Here is an 8139-nt window from a genome sequence, read left to right as displayed (position 1 = left end):
CAGCAGCTGAAGAGCTCATTGTGTGAAGCATGAAGAAAGGCTTTAATTTGCACAGAATCTCTTAATCCATTAATCACAGGGACATTTGTGTATGAAAACCTCCCTCTCGCTTAATACTCTCTCAGGTTTGTCCAAGAAGGCAATAACTGTTTGGCAGGGGAGTGGGAGGAGTGAGGTGGGACAGGCTGAAGCCATGGGCTTGTTTCCAGGGAGGGAAGATCAGCCCTTAACAGCGTGGAGCCAGCACGGGGATGAGCAGCGATGAAAAGCACTGGACACAGCAGCCCAGGAGCCACAGTGGGCACTGGGGACGCTGCCTTCATGAAGGAGGGTGCCCCAGGGCCTCTTGGCTCTCTGGAGTTTGCCTGCAAAGGCTGGACAAACCTGCCTGGGTGCCTGGAACAGAGGGTTTGGGGGTTTAAGAGCAGACTCTGACATCTTCCCTTCACCTCCACCACAGTCCCTTCCTCTCCATTCACACTGCTCCAGCGTTCCTTCCCTTGCCCCCAGAGAGCTGGGGGGGGTGAGGATCATCCTGAATGCAGAGGGAAGCACTGGCAGCATAGCATGCTAGGGCATGGACTGATCCACCCCCTGATCCTCACCTAATGCTTTTCTCAGCCTTAACCTGTTCTGCTTCAATCCCAGGTGCTTTCCCAGCAACGCCAGCATTGCACCAGACCAGCCAAAGTCTCCTCGTGTCCCATGATGGTCCCACAGACCTCAGACTTTCCTGTCAGCCACCAGGTGAACAAAATATCTACAAACCCAGCTGCCTTCCTGGAGCTGCTACCTGTGTTCCTCAAGGGAGAAAAATAGGAAAAATTAGTATGCAGCTTCTTCCTCGAGAAATCAATGCGATCTCAACTCACTGTGAAGTTCCCTGACTGTTAGAGATGCTGCACTGGTAAAAACTAACCCTCAGAGGAGAAAGGGTGGGGAAAAAAAGGAAAGAAAAATAAATTCCAGTGACTAGACAAGTCTAAAATGTTGCAGAGGGCTAAACTGCCAGGGCTGGGGCTTGTTTGGAAGTCCCAGAGCAGAGAGGGCTGCACAGTCCAGCTGTTTATCACCCCGCCAAGAATCAGCTGTAATTGTTAATTCTAATTAGAGCTGTTGGGAAAAAATGTAATCAAGAGTTTCCATTAGAAAAAAAAAATAAGACATTTCATCTAAATTAAAAATTTTGGTTTTTAAGAAAGAGGGTAAACGTTGAAAATTTTGTAACAACTCATTTCAGCATTTTGAAGATGAAAAGAGACGTATTTTTGCTGTGAAATGCATCATCAATTCAAATGTGTTTTATCTTACAGTCTGAAGAGCAAAAAATAGTCTTCAAATCAAAGCAAAAATGGTATTTTAGGCATTTTCTTTTAAAAAGCCTATCTGGGGGTTTCTGTCCTAATTAAGAATGATTTTTTTTTTTTTTCCGTTTTCCTAATGGAATAAGCTGTTCCTAGTTAGCTCTGCTCTAAAACGCTGGGTTGGTGCTTTTCTTGACCCATCTTGTCCCCAGCACCTGACCCCAGGGCTGTGCTCACACCACCCCGCTCTGGGTGTTAGCACTGCCTAAAATCCCAGAGATTTGAGTCAGGCTTTATAAAACTCACAGAATTAAAGCCAATTCCTTGCTGCCAAGAGACCTGGTGGGGCACTGGAAGGACACAGGTGTGTTTGGCGGGCCTTGTGCAGGACTGAATTCCTAAGGGGAGCAGGTAGTGGTGCCCACACTCGGGGCAAGGCAGCTGCAACACCCCTTGTATGTTTGACCCTGTGGCTTGATGCCATGGGGTTGCCACAGATCCCAGTAGCGGTTTGCATCCTAGGGGATCCTCTCCACAGGACTAGCAGGCCACATTTATCACGCTGAGAAAGTGGTTTAGGATCTGTAAGATGAACAGCAGAGCTTGTGGTTTGTGATCTGTCTTCTGGGTGGGAGTACTAAAGGAGGGAGAGGACAGAAAAAATGGGAGTTAAATAGGAGCTGGGAGCAGAAAGGGACAGCAGGGAAGGAGACTGGGCCAGGGAGAAGCTCAGCCAGGGAGGAAAGGAGGGTGGAAGAGGAGGGGAGCAAAGCTCAAGGGCTCTGCCAGAGATGAAATGGGAAAAGAAATTGCTGTGCAGCAGTTTCAGCCCAGAACAGAGGGAGCTGCATGGGCTCCTCGAGCTGCCCAAGTGCATTTTGAACAACAAAAAGACCAGGCTCTGACAGGGACAGGAGACTCGGGCGGGTGTGGAAGGAGGGAAGTGGGGAGAGGGCCTGCAGGCCTGGGGGAGGCAGGGTCCCACAGCAGGGTCCCAGCAGGCAGGGCATGCTCCTGCCCAGCCACATCCCGAGTGGCACTGCTCTTGCTGCTGGTGCAGCCACCCCTCTGGCAGATTGATTGGGGGTTATGTAACCTTTTCTGACTGCTCTATCCTCCAGACCAAGCAAGGTTGCTCTCCAGCTCCATGAAGGGAACAGGCTGAGCAGCCTTTTCTTGAGCTGCCCAGAGGGACACATCCAGCCTCAGCCTCCGAGACAGCTGAGCAGCAGATCCTGCCCCGCTGCCATCCCTGGGGAGCTGTGCTGGCAGAGCGGTCACCCAGGACATGGCACGTACCAAGCCCCGGTGGGAGGCTGCAGGCCCTTGGCTAGGGAAGGAGATGGTTGGATCATGGGTTCTTCTTGCAGGGAGCAACTGGTGGATGAAGCCTGGAGCACCCACTCACATGTGGGAGCAGCAAGCCTCGTGTTATCCCAGCCCTGCGCCTTCGTCTCCTGACATAGCCACGGAATAGCGCAGCAGGACAGCAGCTCCCACTGGCACCCAGGGAGGGTCACAGAGGAGCAGGCTGATGTGCAGGTGAACAGGGCGTGTACTCACTCTCTTACAACAAAATGGTGAGTCCAGCAGAGCAGGACGGGTCAGCAGTTCCCTAAGGGAAGGGGAGCCAAGATGACCTCAGCAGAGATACTGTCCCCACCAGCAGGCAGAGTCCCGCCAGGTCTGAGCACAGCCAGGTGCTGGTCACAGGGTCACCATCTCAGGTGCAGCTTGCAGTGGCCCCAGTCCAGAGCCCAGACGACCCAGGAGCCAGAGATGAGCCAAGGACAGGGCTGGAGGCACAGCTACAAAATGGATCCAAAGTTAATCTGGGAAATACAGCCAGAGGCATGGCTACAATGTGTGTCTGAGGGTCCTTCCAGGAGCCAAGGGTCTGACCAGGAGCAAGGTGCTCCTGCAGCATCCCTCACAGGAGGAGGGAAGTTCCAGGGCTGAGCTTCAGTGGGGCTCCTGTCCTGTAGGTGGGGGGTGTCAGTGATCTGGAAGCTCCTTACACTGAGCCCTGGCTGTTGGCTGCAGGTTGTGCTGTGGGTGGGCAGGGGGCTCTGGGCAGGCCCTGTCCCCACGAGGGCACGGGGGACACAAAAGGGATAACACACTGCACCAGGGCTTTATGCTCCTAACTCAAAATAAGCTTTCTTTTAAAAATTTATCTAAGAAGAATGATTTTTCTCTTTTTTTTGTTATTATTTTGAAGTTATAAATCATTGAAAGACTTCTCACTACTCTCCCAAATCATTCTCAGGCGAAGAAAAGGCAGTTCTACCTTCGTCAGTGCTTTGTAACAAAATGAGTCAGATTCATTTCGCTCATGATTCGCCTTTGGCTCCCTTTGTCCATGTCTTAAACTACTTCATGGCTTGGTCTGATTAGCAGTGTCTCCTCGGGGGCAGAGGAGGTCCTGCAAGAGCTGGAGGTGGTGCAGGTCAAGATTAAAGTGCTCTGCATGCCATTCACTGTCAAAACTATAACTGGCTTAACTCAGTGCAATTAGATGGCTCAGAGGTTAGGGAGTAACGGCAGCAGCGTTTCAATGCAGGTGATTAAAGCACAGCCCTGGCATTAAGGGATGTGATTAAAAGGCGGTGCTGGGGCTGAGACCTGGCAGCGGAGCTCAGCAGGCAGGGTTAAATCCACAGCTTCTTCTGGGGTTGGACACCCCAGGGTCTGGAAAAGATCTCCAAGTATCAGCTGAGCCAGCTCAGCTTTTAGGTCTGGAATGCCATCTTGTGATGGCAGTGGGGAAGTGGAAATGGCCCCTCTGTGGAGTCAGAGGACATCATGGAATTACAGAATGAGTTCCGTTAGAAGAGACCATAAAAATAATTTTATTCCTCTCCTTGCCATGGGCAGGGACCCCTTCCACTGTCCCAGGTTGCTCCAAGCCCCAGTGTCCAGCCTGGCCTTGGGCACTGCCAGGGATCCAGGGGCAGCCACAGCTGCTCTGGGCACCCTGTGCCAGGGCCTGCCCACCCTCCCAGGGAACAATTCCTTCCCAATATCCCATCCAGCCCTGCCCTCTGGCACTGGGAAGCCATTCCCTGTGTCCTGGCACTGCATCCCTTGGAAATTGTCTCTCTCCATCTTTTTTGGTAGTGGAAGGCCACAATTTGGTCACCCCAAAGCTTCTCTTCTCCAGGCTGAACAATCCCAATTCTCTCAGCCTTTCCTCTGATCATCTGCCCCATGCCTCTGATCATCCTGGTGCTTCCTTTGAACTCACTCCAATAGGTCAATGTCCACCTTGGATGTGATGAGTGCCTCTGGTTTGGATGGACAGGAAGCCCATCACACTCCAGCACAAGTCAGGGGCTAAGAGAAAATCTGCCTCCAATTGAAAAGTCCCGGGCTATTCTTGCTTGGAGAGAGTGCAAATGGTTCATTCCATCAACATTTCTCTCTCTAGGTGGATTATGTGGCTATGAAAGCAGTTTATTCCAGGCTGAAGAATCTGACCTATGTCTCTCCTTGGGTGCTGAGGGAATTTCCTTCTCAGAACAGAGGGACAGAGTCCCACCTATGCCAATAGCTGCAGGGGAAGGACCTCTGGCTCAAGGTGCCATATCCAAGCAGTAAAGGTACTTTTCTTCCTGGATTGAAGCTGGGGAATTCAGCAAGATCACCTCAGCTGTGAGCATCCACACCAACCTCAATGCTGAGACGCACACGTAGGGTCATGGAGAGCCCGTGCAGGAAACACAGGATCTGTGGAGCTGGGAAAACTGAACTCAAGCACCAGCTCACGGGAAGCAGATGGCCAGTGAGCTGCCTCTCTGCTTGCCCCTGATGTGTCCCACTTCAGGCACACGAGGCAGAAGTGTCAGCTCAGAAACAGCTGCCAGCAGCAAAAAATCCAGCCCTGAAATATGCAGAAAAAAAGTTGTGGTGCTGCCAAGTGCCTCGCTGGGAGAAGCACAATTCCACAACTTCCCTGGCCTCCACTGGATTCCTTAACATCAGCTCAGTGCTCTGTGTATCCATGTCCAGGCACAGCAGTGTAACTGTGACCTCCCTCACTTAGGATCCATTCAAAGGAAGTTTTTCTCTGGGCTTTGTGCTCCAGTGAGACATTTCCAGGCCTTTCCAGAAAGCCTGGCATCCCTCCCCCATGATCTTCATGTGCTTATGCTCCCAGAGCTTAGGGACGAGCTCAGCTGGAGCTGTGTCTTGCCTCAGGCAATCATCCACTTCAGCTCTGTCTTCTTCAAATGCTTCATGGTCTATTTTCAGCCCAAGGCAGGCAGCTATTCTTCCTGGATGTGGGGTGCTCCTCCCTGGCTCAGCCTGATCCTGCCTCATCCCAGGCAGCTCTGGGCTTGTTGTGCCCAGGGCACGGCTGCATGCAGGGAGAGAGGCTGGTGCTGAGCAGCAGGAGGAGTTCAGTGCTTCCCCTGTCGGTGATGAACCTGCTGAGGAACAGGTTTGCCAGCTATGCCCAGTGCAGCACAGGAAAAGCTGTCTGGTGGAGGGACAGGTAAGAGCAGACACAGAGCACTTCAGGCTCTTGTTCCTGGAGCTCTCACTGCCCATGGCCAAGGGCACGTGCCCACAGACAGGAATGGATGATGGCTCTGCCAAGACCCTAAGCCACAGCTTCAGTTTGGAAGCTGTTTATTTCATTAGTGCAGCATGGGGCCCAAATGAATATGATTTGTCTCTTTTAATAAGACATTTTTAGATACTTCAAATGCATCCTGAATGCCAAATACCAGAACTCAGCAACTCTCAGTGCCAGGACCAGCCTCTCACTTCCCAGCAGATTCCCTCTGTGTGCACAGCTTTTCCTCTGCTTGCTGGCCTCGGAGGGGGGCTCAAACAAAGGCCTGCACATCATTTGTGAACTTTGGGTGAAAAGTGTCAAACCAAATGAAACACAGTGGTTCTGCCATGGGAGTGAAGCCCTTTTCTGTCACAGGAATGTGCTCTCTGCATCAGCTGCAGCCAATCCCTGTTGTTCATCTTGGCTTGGTGGCAACTAAACAGATCCTCCTTTTCTCCTGCAAGTGTTCTGGCGGGGGCTGAAGGGACTGAGATGCTTTGTTCCAAGCCAGATTAGAGATATGAGTTACTACAAAACAAAAGCCCAGCCAGCATTCAGGAGAGCTCCTCTAGTCTTGACACAGCCTCCCCTGAGCTCCCTGCATCCCAGCACAGTCATGCAGCTTGTGCTCAAAGCAACTCAACAGGTTCAAGAAGCCTGGGTAACCCCTGTTGAGTGAATGCTCAGTTACAGCATAAAGGAGGAATCACATCTGAGTGATTTTGTTCCCATAAAGTAGCAGGATGGGTTAAACCAGGACACGAGCACTGTCTGTTGGCACAGTGCATCCATTCAAGAGATTTGCACTGGCATGGAGCTGTAATGCTTCAAAATACGTGTGCTACAAGCCTGGGATGGGACATCTCCCCCCTGTAGGCGATGTCTGCAGCTCCTGTGGCAGCAAGAGAGATCCTTTACTGTCACCTTAGCCCCGAGCACACCCATGCCCAGGGCTCACTGCCTGCCCTATGTCACCACTCACCTCCAGCTCTGGCACTGCAGGGTTGGTACTGTGATCCTTCCATACTGATCAGATTTTGGCTCAACACCATTTAGCCACACCATCAGTCAGTGGAGAAAAAGACAGAGTAGTACTGTGGGAAGAGGAAGAAAATTCGGTGAATCTATGGAAGAAAAGATTTGTGGATGTACATCATCATTTACCGTGGTGGGCACCTCCAGGCCCACAGCCAAGCAGGTTCAGGCTCTGGTGAAAAGAACTTTTGTCCCCTCGGTGTCTGTCCTGGCTGGGGACCGTGATGATGACACGTTGCAGGTGTTTGTACCCGCACTGCACTATGAGTGACACCAGCCTTGCTTGGCTCCCACACAGCAGAGATGGGGCAGCCATGGCCTCAACACTGCCTTTTCCTCTTTTAGGAGATTTAGCACTCTTTGAGGTGCTGCACCCAGGTCAGGGCAATCCCAGGCATGAGCACAGACTGGGAGAAGAGCTCATTGACCAGCAGAGAAGGACTTGGAGGTTCTCGTGGATGAAAAGCTGGACATGAACCAACAATGTGCAGCGGCAGCCCAGAAACCCCCATGTGCGGGGCTGCACAGAGGAGTGGGCAGCAGGTGAGGGAGGGGATTGTCCCCCTCTACTTTGCCCTTGTGAGACCCCCCTGCAGAGCTGCTCCAGCCCTTGGGGCCCAGCATCAGAAGGACCTGGGGCTATCGGAGCGAGTCCAGAGGAGGGCACACAGAGGCTCTGAGGGCTGGAGCCCCTCTGCTCTGGAGCCAGGCTGGGAGAGCTGGGGGTGCTGACCTGGAGAGGAGAAGGCTCCAGGGAGAGCTCAGAACCCCTTCCAGGGCCTAAAGGGGCTCCAGGAGAGCTGGAGAGGGACTGGGGACAAGGCATGGAGGGCCAGGACACAGGGAATGGCTTCCCAGTGCCAGAGGGCAGGGATGGATGGGATATTGGGAAGGAATTCCTCCCTGGGAGGGTGGGCAGGCCCTGGCACAGGGTGCCCAGAGCAGCTGTCGCTGCCCCTGGATCCCTGGCAGTGCCCCAGGCCAGGTTGGACATTGGGGCTTGGAGCAGCCTGGGACGGTGGGAGGTGTCCCTGCCATGGCAGGGGGTGGAACGAGATGATCTCTAAAACCCCTCCCAGCCCAAAGCGCTCTGTGACTGATTACCGAGGAGTTTTCCCCGCCCCGGGGGAGCGGCCGAAGCGAGCGGGGCGGTGCCTGTGGAATGACCCCGGCAGCGCCGGGGGGCTCGGTCCTTCTCTGCCTCCGCCGCCGTGAGGAGGAGGAGCGGGTGGGGGC

At 53.1% G+C, this 8139-nt stretch overlaps 1 long non-coding RNA gene across 1 annotated transcript; it reads right to left on the bottom strand.

Moving 5' to 3' along the window:
- Positions 1-23: 23 nt before the first annotated feature.
- On the bottom strand, positions 24-7613 carry LOC108447633. Its single transcript, XR_001863294.1, has 2 exons — positions 6851-7613; positions 24-3112 (listed from the first exon to the last, which is right to left on the bottom strand). It is a non-coding gene; the product is annotated as an uncharacterized LOC108447633 (long non-coding RNA).
- Between the last annotated feature and the right edge of the window lie 526 nt (positions 7614-8139).

The sequence above is a fragment of the Corvus brachyrhynchos genome, unplaced genomic scaffold, assembly GCF_000691975.1.
Source record: "Corvus brachyrhynchos isolate BGI_N302 unplaced genomic scaffold, ASM69197v1 scaffold616, whole genome shotgun sequence".
NCBI lineage: Eukaryota > Metazoa > Chordata > Aves > Passeriformes > Corvidae > Corvus > Corvus brachyrhynchos.
Note: the sequence above shows the minus strand (reverse complement) of the source record. Positions and strands in the feature narration are given on the sequence as shown.